General features: G+C 40.7%; 1 non-coding gene across 1 annotated transcript; it reads left to right on the top strand.

The window, feature by feature from the left end:
- The first annotated feature begins 13,544 nt into the window (after nt 1-13,544).
- LOC148354910 (U2 spliceosomal RNA) lies at nt 13,545-13,742 on the top strand. The gene has a single exon (XR_015852348.1). It is a non-coding gene; the product is annotated as a U2 spliceosomal RNA (small nuclear RNA).
- The last annotated feature ends 223 nt before the right edge of the window (nt 13,743-13,965 follow it).

The following is a 13,965-nucleotide window of genomic DNA, read 5'->3' as shown; positions in this document are numbered from 1 at the left end:
AAGAGTGATTTTTAGTACAACAAATTATATAAAAGAGCTGTATTAAAGTTTAGCGAAATATTCAATAAACATATTAAGGAAAAAATGTCACGACCAGAACAGAAGGAGGACCCAGCTGCGTAACGTTACTCACAAGTTTATTGAAATATAGATGAAAGGCAGCGCAGCGATCCGGTGCTCGCTGGGATCGGCGCGTGTTCCGAATCTTCCAGAGCGGGGGATCGTAGCGTAGTTATACGGAAAAACAGTCCGTAAGCCAGGACGGGAGATCAGAAGGTGGTCTGGGTCCAAAAAGTGGGTCGTAGCAGGAGAAAAACGGGGAAACCAGGAACGGACGAGTGGAAAACGGGTGACAAAACAGAGCCAACGGGAGTCAGTCAAAAATGCTTGAAAACAGAGGTTTGCTGATGGCAAGTGAAAGGACTGAGCTTAAATAGGGCGGGGAACTAGGAGCAGCTGGCGCCAAACGAGCAGGCACAGGTGAGTGCAATGAGTAATCATGACAAAAAACGCTGCTTATGATACCAATATCTGGTATCCATCCCATCCCAAAAAAATTGTAATAAACATCAAATATATACTGATAAAATAGGCTTTGAAAAACTAGAGATGAAAACAGTTGCAGTTTAAGTTAAAAAATTATAATCAAGGAATGAAGAAACAAATTTGACAGTTCCGCATCAACCTAAATGCCTGTTTGACATCCAAATAAGTTCACAAGTTTATAGTTTATGGACCCTCAAAATAATGGAAGAAATCAATGTATTTTGAACTAGCAAGGAGAAGGGTAGATGAGTGTAAAAAAACAAACCCCTCACAATGCCAGAATCTGTTCTAAAATCCTTCCCTCAAACCTTTCCTTTTAGTAAATCCCCTAGGTTACAAAAAGCAGATCTCCCCTAAAGGGTGTGGAATTAAAGAACAGCAACATGATTGGGTGGGAGCGACAATGATGTAAACAGTGCATATAAGTCAGAGTACCAAACTCAAGTGAGGAATAATAGTCAAAATGAAGGACAACTTTGGCACCTTATGCAATCTCCTTTGCAGGTGTCCAAGAATTAAAAGAACTGATAAACTTGTCTTGAGTAATTCTGAAAGATTATGTCAGGTATTGGTATAGTGGGGATATTATGCCATTTTCTGAAGTTTTGGTACTCGTGAAGGATATTGATACCTGTCATTGTTTATTACTTATATATATATATATATATATATATATATATATATATATTATATACCTTTGAAAGCATTGTTAATGATGGCAACCCTAAATCTCTTTTGGTGTGGGAAGAGCACAGTAATGGCATTTGATTTTAGCCACTGAAACTTTACAATACAAGAGCTCAAAACATGTATTCACATATATCATTACCAGGTATTGTGATACCTGGCACGGGTCCGGTATCACGATGGCCTCTGCTGTTACTTTTTCCCAGTTTGTGACAGGTCAAGTCAAATTGCCTTTATTTGTGTAGCACAAAATGTCTCAAAGGACTGCACAGGTTACAATTACACCATCTCCTGATCTTAAACCAACACGCATGCAAGGAAAAACTCAAAAACCTCAGCATGAGGAAAATAAGAAACCTTTAGAAGGGGCCTCACAAGTGGTAATCCCCCTTTCAGGATGACTAGGGTGCATTAGATTTAGCATTGGAAATATACATTTAGGGATATAGCAATAACTAAATCTTCTTCTGGACTTGTCATTGGGTAAACATCGTAATTTCTCTGCCTTTGTAGTCACTGTCAAGCTATACCTACTTAAAGGTTGTGGAGGGAAAAGTGTAAGTCTAGCATTTTGTGTTAATTGTTTTTCAATGTCATTTTCAATGCCAAATTTGAAAAGGTTTCCACCATTGCTTTTTGGTGCGATTTTACAGACATGGAAGGTGAGTTTCATAAGCCAGGCGGGTTCCCTCTCCCACCATGTGCCGATTATGAAAGCCTTGCAGGGCGGGATCAGATTCCGGTTAAGCTCATCAATGTTTCAGAGGATGCCAGAGGGAGAATGGGAGAGCCGGTGCACTGCCACGATCCATTTCTTTCCGCTGCCGTTTTACTACTTTCTCAATCGCAGTTTCTCTAAAAATGCCAGTACCTGCTTTGGTTTCTGCTAAAAATCCCCCTTTTGGATGTAGAAGATTCAAATCTGTGATTAGCTAGAGTCCTTCCCTAGTTCTTTGGACCTCTGGGCTTAGTGTTGCATGGCTGTTATCCTGGCGCAGTGTGACACAAAACCACAGCAGACCCCCGGATGGGCATTAGCGCAGGCTTCAGCACACACGACATCCACCGCCGCTGCTCAAATCATTCATTAAATCAGAACACAAAAAGTAACTTTACTTGAATGCCTGCCCATCAATATTTCATGGCGGCCGAGGATGAATCTTTGTCGTTTTTGCACTGCTTCCCGACGTCTTCGGGCATGCCGCCAAAGAGCCGCGTGAATATTTTAGAGAGATTCATCTGCGACATTATCGTGCTGTTTCCCCGCTTCTCATTTACATACGTACGTTTTGAGGTATTCATTTGAGCATGCTAGTGTACACTTGCGCTAGTGTGTGTGAACAGGGCTATAAACAATCGAAAGTCACACGAATTTTACATGCAAACAACGGTTGTTGTAACATGTCCCAGGCATTCACAAAGATGGTGTGTCCACATGACTTACATGCAACAAGTTTGACCTAATAGGTTTTGACTTGAGTTTCAAGTAAGGCTTAATAGGACCTGTGACAATTGGTGGCATTGCCCCCTATTAGTGCACTTACCGTATGTACTTGCATATAACCTGAATTTAGAACTACAATTACGATACTAAAATTAGGGGAAAGGTAAGAGCTTAAGCCCGAGCCTAACCCAATCAGGTCGGGCCTAAAATGTAAATCTTTACGTTTGGGCCGGGCTTTTATATCGCAGACTTTTAATTTATTATTATCATTCTTTTTTATGTTCCGCCTGTCATTAGTCTGCTTTGTCTCTGCCTTGAAGTGCCACGCTATTTAAGGATGGCTTTTCTATCTTACTGTATACCGGAGCCATATCCCCCTAGTGGTAGGTGGCTGGAGTCAAAAACACACACTCCCAAGCAATCTTGACTTTTTCTGGGAGATTGATACAGAGGAGGGGATTCCCAACCTCCTAACTCCCTCCCTTTTAGTGGGAGATAAGTTCAACCAACCCATGAACCTGTCCTTGGGAGTCATTAGGTGACCAAACCTCCCAATTCCAACCTCTAATGCTGAGCGCCAAGCAGGAAAGCAACAGGTACCAATGTTGTACGTCTCAGTAATGACTCAATCGAAGCCCGTACCAGGGACCTCCCAGCCTCGGGGCCAGCGATGGTTTATGGTCTGATTTTTAAGCCCTTTAAAATGACGGACAGCCTTTAAAATTTCTTGTCAGCTCTTAAACAATTTCGCCAATGATGGAATATGTTCAGTTGATGTAACCCCTGCAGACAGAGAAATACAAAAAAAATTAATTGTTGACACAGTCTTGTTTAGCTTAGATTTCGTTACAAAAGTCAGGCTTTAAGTGTCACGTGGGGGAAGATCAGCAATGTCACAAAAGCCACCACGTGCCTTTTTCGGTATGTCCAAAGGTTTAGCCTGAAATTAATACTAATTTCCGGATTTTATTCACTTTAAATTCAGAAGAGTTCCTGTTTTTTTTTTAGTTTATTTGGGGGAGCAATTTGTCTTTTGTTTATATTAGTTGGTCAAAGAAAGCTTTAACTTTAAATTGAAAACACATTTGATGCTTGAACTATGAAATCGAGGCTAAGGTTAAAGTTTGATTTTGATGTTTTCATAAGTTTTTCCCTAGGCATAGTGCAGAAAAATTACCACCATTTACTATCATAATATTTAGGTATAAGTATCCTTTCTCATACTTCAATCCTTTAAAAGGACAGTGTGTATTAGTTAGCGCCTTCCAGTGGTTAAAAGAAACCTTAAATATTAATAAATATCAATTTATATGATAAGCAAAAATATATAAGCTATCATATAAATGTGCATTTCTTTAAATACTTGTAGGTTGAGAAAATTGCATTTATTTTACATATGATGAGCCTCACCTCGAGGGCTGGTACATGTACAACCAGAGAGACTGGCTGTTTTCAAAGAATATAATATCGAGAGACGCTGCCAGACCAAACACACTGACCACAAAAAGCTAACTGGAAACGAACGCAATGAAAAGGTGAAGCAACTGGAAGCTGTTTTAATAGCGCAGCACTGCTTTTTCATGAGACCCTGCGAGTCAAATGGAAATGCTACGAGGTCTTGACGTTATTCACCAAGCGCTTCAAACATTACACGGTGAGTTAATTTATTGAAGACTGTTCAAAGAATGCAAGGCTGAATAGTCGGCCCTCACACATTTTCAATTTGCCAAATTGGCCCACCTTCTGAAAGGTTTGGACACCCCTGCCCTACACAACACAGCAACATCTAGAGGTCAAATAACATACACTGTCCCATTTCAGCTGCTTTTTACTGAAGACTAAAGATTTAAAGTCAAGTCAGGTTTATTTGTATAACCCTTGTAGAGTATTCAACGTTTGGTCAGAATTCCGTTTTGCAATGTCAGAAAATATCAAACAATGTCAAAACATGTGAAATAAATACCTGTACTGTGTTTTAAGTCAATCACATAGATATGTTATCTGACTTGTACTGCTGGAATGTGGGGTTGGGAAGGCCAGGTTATGGCTTCATTTGCGGATCAAAGCTTGACGTCACAACTCCACCACAGGGGGTCCGCCCCTCCCAGGAGACCAGAACCCAGAGCTGGTACACTTCCCACCTCGCAACGGCAGTCGGATTTTGGCCAGCACACAAGACAGGAGGGATGTCCTAACAGGAGAAAAAGCTGGGGCAAGGTCTTTGCCTGTCCTGGCCAGTTCTCAGCTCAACATGCAGCTGGCGAGCCTTGCCAGGTCGGCAGCCAAGCTTGATCAAGCTAGCGGCCAAACCAGTTCGACAAAGCCAGCAACCTTAGAGAAGCCTCAAGCCACCAGCAGTCAACCTCTCCTTCAACACTCTGCATACGGTGGTCCTCGTCCCAACTGGCTCTCAGGCCTACCGAGATTCCTCATCGCTCTAACGCCGAGGACATAAAGACTGGGCCTTCATCTTCATCGGCGCAGAACTTCGCAGAACATCTCGTTGTTGTTAGGTATTGGTGTGACGTAATAAGGGAAATTCTATCAAATTACAATAACGCAATAACCAAGCCAAGTTTGTTGTCTATGCAAATAGTGCCAGTTTAAGTTCTCAACTTCAAGTTTTGTTTTGTTTTATTTTGTTTATTATTGTTTTGGGTTCAATTCAAGCTTCTTCAGTAAATGATTCGTAAAGGAAAAGTCCATAAATCCAAGAGTGCGTGTGTGTGTCTTGATTAAGAATATATATCAAAACAGTAAAAAGAATTGTGTGTATCCACCCTTCATAATAACTAAACAAGCTTTTTAATCTGTTTTCCTGACATAATAATCTAAAAACACATGTGGTGCTCCAAAAAGGCCAGATGAGTTTTGAAAAGAATAAACTAAAATTCAATTGGTCAAAAAATTGGTTATTAAAATAATTTATTTCCCACCCATATTTGCTACACCCTTAATCACAAAAAGTCAAGTCACAGACGACTATTACTATTACAGACCACAGACTATTATTCCACCATCCCCTGATCTAAAACCTACATGAGGGCAAGAACAAACTCAACATGTGGAAAATGAAGAAACCTCGAGAAGAGACCGCCCATGAGGTAATCCCCCTTTCGGGATGACCAGGCTGTTTGATGACAGCATCAGTACACAATTCACTGTGTATCATACATTTAAGAGAGATATTTTCAATAACAATAATGGTAAAAGGCTCTGACATTTTCATGAACAGAAAAAAAAAGAAAGTAGTTCAACCCTTCCCATGTTTTTATGGCACAGTGTCAGACTCTGGTCCTCGAGGACCGGAGCTCTGCACGTTTTAAAGCTTTCCCCTGTTTAACACAACAAGATTGTTCATTCAGGTTTATGCAGCGCTTACTAAAGAATCAGTTGTGTGTGTGTGTGTGTTTTAAGAGAAACGTTTAAAAATGTAGAACCTCAGCCTTGTTGAGATTCAATTTGACGTATGTTTCACGAAACCATGGTGCTCTTTGCATTAAACCAACTACATGTTATACAATAACTGACAATACCATCATCTTATTCTGACAAAGTTAGTGGGGAAAAGTGTTTTGTCTGTGATTATGACAGCATTGAAGCCCCCGCCATCCCAGAGAAGACGCAATGCTCGTTCTCTGAGCAAGAACTCGATGGCGCTAAAAGGCCGTAACACGCCAGCTTGTCACTCGTGCTCCAACTCGTGCATGTTTCCCCCGAAGACTGCAAAACCTTTGTCGCCCTTTTAAGCGCCTTTTAACGTCACCCGTAGTGTTCACTCTTTGTCTGATCACACCAACACACACCGACCCTCAGAGAAACGGGGGAAGTGGAAATGAAGTCGGTCGGGGTTGGTTGGCGGCCCATTGGTCATTTTAGAATTCAAAACAAATGGAGCCAATGACAATTTTTAAAAATAAAAAAATCTTCCTACGTTGTCAAAGAGACATTGTATAATATTTCATTCCTAGTGTTAAAATAAACGTCATTCTTGAAAGAAAAAAACAGTCATTTGATTTATGGGCAAAAATATATAAAGTATGGTATAAATGTGCATTGTTTTCAAATACACATAGGTCAAGAAATGTGTATTCATTTGACATAACACAGGGCTCACCTAGAAGGAACTGATATGATTTTCTGCCATCTTGCTGCTATGGGCACCCCAAAAACTCTAAGAGGAAGGATAGTAAAATTTAGAAGAAAAATGGTGCCTTCTAGTGATTTTGAGTCTCTGTAGTTTTTATTCTTCCTTGTGCTTTGTAGCACTGGGTTTTGGTTGTACTGAACAATACACCGGCCGCAAGGGCTCCCTGTTTTACCTGCCCACGGAGCACCAAATAGCTGTTTACTCCGCTCTCCCAGATCGCCTCGATTGTTGTGTGAACGTTACGCATTTGGGTCCCCTGTTTGTTCCTGTCGTGACAAGTTATGCAAAAAAAAACAAAAATAAGACTGAACTAAATATGGCTATTGCAGCTAAACACTTTGCAGAAAGCAAAAAAAAAATCTATAATATTATGAACGTGATTAGCTTGATGTCATTTCTGCTGAGTCATGTCACCCTATTTTCCCAGGTAGCGATAAATCCCCGAACAAATTTTATGAAACACGGTTATATGAAACAGGGTTCACTGGAAAATCTCCCAAGATGAAGTAATGTAATGTAAAACGAACACCTGAAACTAAAATGTCCTGAAACATCTACTCAATGTGCAATTTGGATAAAGGAACAACACAAGGGTGCGTTTGGTTCGGCTGTTTACCATCTGGGATGGTGTTTGTTTCACGTGCAATTGTCCGCTGATATGTGATGCTAAGTGAAGCGGGTAAACACACACACACACACATGAACCCCTTCGGCTCCCCTTCAAACTCACGCTGTTTAGGACCAAAGACCCAACTAATGGAAAGCTTTCAAGACGGCCTCATTTTGACCCTGACAATTTTGTGCGTGTGTATGCATCTCTTGGATTTTGAATCACTCCCACAAACATGGGACATGCAAATTCTGAAGGAAAAACATGTATACATGCAGGGAACAGTCCGACTGGGATCTAAATTCTGATTTTTCTGAACCATCCCGGAAATCTGCTTTCATGCCTAGCAACCAATGGACGCCCTTTACACAGGTGATTTGCGAGAACTCCGATTGGGTGGCTCGCACGACCGACATCGTTACGCAACTAGACTTTCCCATTTAAATTTTGACATTAAATAGAGGATGATTTCACCCATGTCATTCACCAAAATCCTGGAAGTAGCATAGTTGTGTACTCCTCGCTCCAAGAGTGACTTCCATTTCTGCATGTGTTTACATCCATCCATCCATCATCTGCACCGCTTATCCTCAGTAGGGTCGCGGGGTGCTGGAGCCTATCCCAGATATCTTCGGGCAGTGGGCAGGGACACCTCGAACTCGTGCGTGTGTTTACAATTTTTGCTGATTCCCACAAGCATATACTTACACCATTTATGGATAGATACAACTGTGGTATTTTCGCCACGGGGTTAGAAAACAAAATGGAAATATCCCAGAGAAATAAACTACAGACGCTACTTGACTTACGAACATTTGAATTATGTAAAACGTTAGATAAAAACATTTTTGGGGGGATGTTGTAAAATTACGGACATTGCTGTAAGTTAGCTTTTGTATTGTGTACAACTTTTTCCAAGTACAGGAGATTACTTTAGTGCTTCTTTCCGCCGCTACTGATGTGTGGCGTTGTTTAAGGTCACCCAGCATCCACCCGGAAATGAAAAAAATCCGCTTCCTCTTCCTAGTTTGTGTGTAAACACCTCTCTTTCACCTGCTCGTAATGCCACCCCTGCCACCAATGTAGCATGTCAGTTTGTGTGGGTAATAGATTGCTCCTCGTTCATGAAATAATGCTCAGAAACACTTACGGGCTCTTTGGAGAGCGACAACCGTCAGCACCTGTTTATTGTAAATACACCGAACTCTCTCCAAAACTAAACTCTCGAGCTCGCCGACACTCTCGCACCAACTCTCGCGAGATTTGTCGACCTACTGATATCATTCAAGCGCACCTCACATTCTACACCTACACTATCTCCAGTGCGCTAAGAACTTTGACATTTTTACTGTTTAATATCTTGTGCTTCCCTTTAATATGGTTGGTGTAAATTGTAAAGAACAGGTGAGCCATTTCTTTTGAAATGAAAGTGTAATAAGAAAGCTTGATGCGGTTGAGAAAATGGTCGGAACTTTTTTTTTTTCAGCCACTTTTTACCACAGAAGGACTTTTTGAAGCGCATCTTCCAAAAGTTAGTTTAACATCCTTCTATTTATCTTTATAGAGGATATTATTTTATGAAATGTTTATTTCTTTCGTAAAAAACAATACAGGTTACTTATACAAGCCTTAAACATATAAACTTTAGACATACAAAATATAAACTCACAAACAAATGCAACTTACGAACGATCGTCTGTCGGGCAGTATCTGGACGTAATACAGACTAATCTTTTTAGCAACTAACCCAGAGTTTAAGTTCATGTAAAGTAGATGAGTGAAACTGCGTCTAAGTAGTAATGCACACAGTAAAAAGAATATTCGAAAGGGTATGCATGAGTAATTGAAAATTTGAAAGGACTAACCCTTTTTGCTGTCAGACCGAGACCTTTATTAGATTTCTGTGCATGTTTACATGGTTTAAATCTACTGGAATGAATGAATGAAAACTTTATTTTGGACATAAAAATAAAAACAGGACAAAAACAATGAGTCAACAACAAAATAATGTTGCATAACATGTTCGAAAAGGGGTAGTCAGAAGCAGATGCTTATTTTCCCTACACCTTTATCTTCCCCATTAAATACATTTTACAAATCCTCTTCTCCTCTTGTGTCTAATATACAAAAAACCTCATGAATATACTTATTACATAGGTCAGATATCAATCATTATTATAATTACAATCATCACATTTTATACATTAATCTTCGTAATACCCATCCCTCAACGTCATAATACCACTAGTTACAAAATGTCACTGCAGCACTAATGATAATAACAACCATAAAAATAAACATAATATTTATGAGAACAGTTCTGATATAATAATAGCAACAATAACAACAAGTTAACCATAGTTTTAAATGCAGTATTTCCAATCTCACTCATATCCCATTTTTTCATCCCTGTAGTTCGTATTTTTTTTGTATTTAAATTTGAACACATGAATAGTTGGACATTGTTTGATCTCATCTTGTAAATTATTCCAAAGTTTGACTCCACAAACAGACACACACATACTTTTCCTGGTTGTTCTCACCTTTCGGATTATAAATTTACTATAGCCCCTCAAGTTATAATTTCCCTCTTTCCGTATGAATAATTTTGGGATGTTTTCTGGTACTGTACTATGTTTTTGTTGACCTTAAATAACAGTTGTGAAGTGAAAAACTATATTAAATCATCCAATTTTAATAATTTGGACTGCATGAATAAAATATTAGTATGATCCCGATATCCTACCCTGTGTATGGTTCTTATTGCATGTTTTTGAAGGATAAAAAGGGTTTGTAGTGAAATGTTGTAATTATTGCCCCACACTTCTACACAATATGTTAAATATGGCAGAATTAGAGAACAATCTAATAAATACAATGCATTATAATTTAAAAGGAATTTTGCTTTATTAAGTATTGAAATGCTTTTAGGTACCTTAGTTTGTATGTGTTTGATGTGTGTTTTCCAACTTAATTTATTGTCTATTATGACCCCTAGGTAACAACAATAGTCCAATTCAATCAAACTATTCACTGTATGTAAATATAGCCTAATCATCACCTACACCTTGTTGGTGATCGGAATGAGCGTAGAGGTGTTGTAAAAGGATAGTGGGATTTTTGGACGCGTTCCAAGGGATGGGCAGGGCACCTGTATGACGCGGCAGGGGTAAACCAGTGAAAGCTGTCGGGCCCTGTTGTTGAAGATAAGAGTGTGTTGTGTGACCCTGACCCGAGTGACATGGACGCTTTCTTGTGTCTCGTTTCATCTGGAGGGACGAAAGCATGACCCACTTAGATGCCGAGGTGCCTAACTTGTTTGGGTGTTTGGGCATTTGGGTTGGCCATGGTACAAATATTTTTGTGTGTGTTTTTTTGCTACTTTTTCCCTTTTTATTTTCTTTTTATTTTGTTTTCTTTGTTATTGTATGTGTTAGTCTTGCTGTCGGTCACCCTTCTTGAGGGATATGACCAAGGTAGATAGATTGATAGAATAGATCACCTACTTGGGCTAAACACACTGTCTTCATCTAAAAAGAATATCATACGTGCTATCTAATAAAGTTATGCTGTTAAGCACCACTTATACAAAATTGAACAAAAAATATCGTTGTGCACACGTTTGTGAGTGTTTGAGTGTCTTCGTCCATTCCGAGGGTATAAAGTAGCCGTGTTAAATGGTGAGATGGCGGTGGACGTGTCTCTTGTTATTATTTTCATGCTCCGGCTTCTTTTCTGTTGGAGGCGTCATGAATAATTTGTGTGCGCGCCTTGTTGCAGCGCTGACAGCTGCTTTGCACTGTTTGTCACATCAGGTGAATAATGAATAAGCCTCCATGTTGAAGGCAAGATGTGAAAGGGGGCGGGGAATTCGCATCCCAAACTTTGTTCAGCTCTTTGAATCGGTCGAGTTAATCAGTGCTTTGAGTTCGCGGGTCGGACGCAACTCGTCAGACCTGCACAAGACAAAGCAGGACAAATATTATGAAAACACACAAGGTATAGAAATGAGCAGCGGTGTAGCCCGGAGGGAATCGCTCTTTGTGCTTTCTGCGAATCGGCAGGTTGTCTCTTTACGGTTAAACAAGCCAGCGCCTCTGCTCTGTTTTGCATCAACGCCCTAAAACAAGACCCCCTCGTTGTTGTTTTGAAACTTCAAGTAGGAGGAAAGGACAATTGGAGTTTGCAATACTGACCAAAAGGTATATAGGCACGTTAGGGTTCAAATTTTGGGTCGGCTTAGAAATATCGTTGATTTTTTTAAGGAAATTCATTGAGAATATCATGAAACTATACCTCTCAACCTCCACGGCTCCATGCCCGTACAAATTGTAGTATTTTCCCGTGCAAAATACAAAATAATGGTACACCATTTATATATATTTTTTAAGAATGATGCATGAAGGGAAATCCCCAGCCGGCATACGCACAGTAGCATCAAACCGCTCGCTTCGTTTGCGGCGAAAAAAAAACATACCGAGATAGAGGCTTCCGCGGCGAACTCCTTTGACCTGATTGATTTGCCTTTTCGTGATAGTCGGTGTATACCAGATGGTACCCATCATTGACAAATTTGCGTTTTTCCGTACCGATTTCCTTGAACGTCGTACTCGTTTTAAAATACATAAAAAACGTACTTTGGACGGCAAAACCGTACAGGTTAAGAGGTATGTGAAACTAATCAGGAATAGTGTCCATTCATCGTTAAACTCACTGAAAAATACAAACATACACTGGAGATCAATATTAACTCCTCAACCTCCTCATGGATATTTTGTTTTGTATATACCATGCTACCACAACACTTTTTCACAAAATAGATTAGGTTTTTTTAACAAAAGATTCAGTATTTTGAAAAAATGCACTGATCAAAATTAGAGACCACTTTCAGGTGCCTCTCAATTAATGGTGCTAATCTAGCACATGGTGCTAGTTTCCTTGTTTATCTGTCAACCCCTATTTAACTGACATTCTAACTGCCAGTTTTACTTACTTTGTAAGATGGTTGGTCGTTGTACTGTGACTGAAAGCCTCCGGCAGCAGGTTGTCCACATGAAAACAAAAGGGATGCTCCTGTCAGTCATTGCACGACAAGTTGTCCGTTCCACATCTATGATTTCAAGAGAATTCAATCTTTACAAAACAAGAAATTCATTGAAGTCGCCCAAGAAGACCGCTCCTCCACAGAAGACAAATGCAAGAAAGGGCAGGTCTTGCGGTGGATGGTAATGAGTCAGAGCCCGAATAGACGGTAGACCCAAAGCATAACGTTTTCACACCAAGCTTTATTTTACGAAAGCGGGGCAGTCGTGCGCGGTAACACAAACGCCAGTGATTTGGCGATCACTGGGCAGAAGAAGCGGGGTAGGCGAGCAGGATACCAGACAGGACTGTACAGGTGGTATCGATACCAGATCCAGGATACATCAGTAGGATACCGGACAGGATGGGATCAATACTGGATACATGAAACACAAGCAGGATACTGGACAGGACGGGACAGACGGGATCGACACCGGATACAGGATACACAAGCAGGATACTGGACAGGACAGACCGGATCGATACCAGATACAGGTTGCACGAGCAAGATACCAGACAAGACGGGATCGATACTGGATACAGGATGCACGAGCAAGACACTGGACAGGACGGGACAGACGGAATCAATACTTGATTCTTGAGCAGGATACCGGACCAGTCGGGACAGTGTCAAAATGCTTGCTTGCAAGTGCAGAGGTTCGTCGATGGACTGACAAAGAGTGAATGGATTAGTGAGTTTAAATAGGCAACGAGATACAGCTGGCGCCAAACGAGTGGGTGCAGGTGGGGGCGATGGGTTATCGTGACAGTAACGTATAATCGTTTCCACACTTCGGCTGGAATTGATTGCCAGTTCAGGGCTGAACATGGTAAGGATTACGTTGACATAGAAAAAAATATTGAAGGTTACAACAGTCAGCAACTAGTAAGTATTGTACAGGCCTCTGCTGTGAATGACCTCTGCACATCTGCGGCCACAGGATAGCATCGTCTCTCACACTGCTCCGTTCGGTAGAGCCCACATTGGGAACCACTAATTTAGATGGTTAAAGAAGCTTTAAAACCGACTTTCCTTTGAGCTAGTCGAGTATCTGGAGCATAGAATTTATGGATGTGATTAGACCGTGTGCTTTGTAGTGTATTCACACTGTGTCGGCATGGTCACTTTGATTTTTGCGATCGGGAGATAAAAAAAGAGCTCGCTCTGTCCACTCCACGCATCGGCCCGGTATTGCAGTACCTCCGGGAACGGTGCATTCGCACTGATCGCTGCTTGGCTCTGTGGCCAGGACCTCGACTCAGCCTTTTGGCTGAGAGCAAGTGTCTCGGCCCCTTGGCTTTGTAGCGTATAATGATTTGACCGATAACGGATAATGGATAATTGATAAAGAATTTAGAACAATAAACCTTACAAAATCAATCCCCCCCGCCCCCCTTTCACAACGGCCATAAAAAGAAAACTTTCGCTTGAAGCCCAGTCTATAC

Source organism: Urocampus carinirostris, chromosome 12, assembly GCF_059441175.1.
Source record: "Urocampus carinirostris isolate Australia breed hairy pipefish chromosome 12, RoL_Ucar_1.0, whole genome shotgun sequence".
In the NCBI taxonomy this organism is placed as follows: Eukaryota; Metazoa; Chordata; class Actinopteri; order Syngnathiformes; family Syngnathidae; genus Urocampus; species Urocampus carinirostris.
The sequence above is the reverse complement of the archived record's forward strand: the minus strand, read 5'-3'. Positions and strand labels throughout refer to the sequence as shown.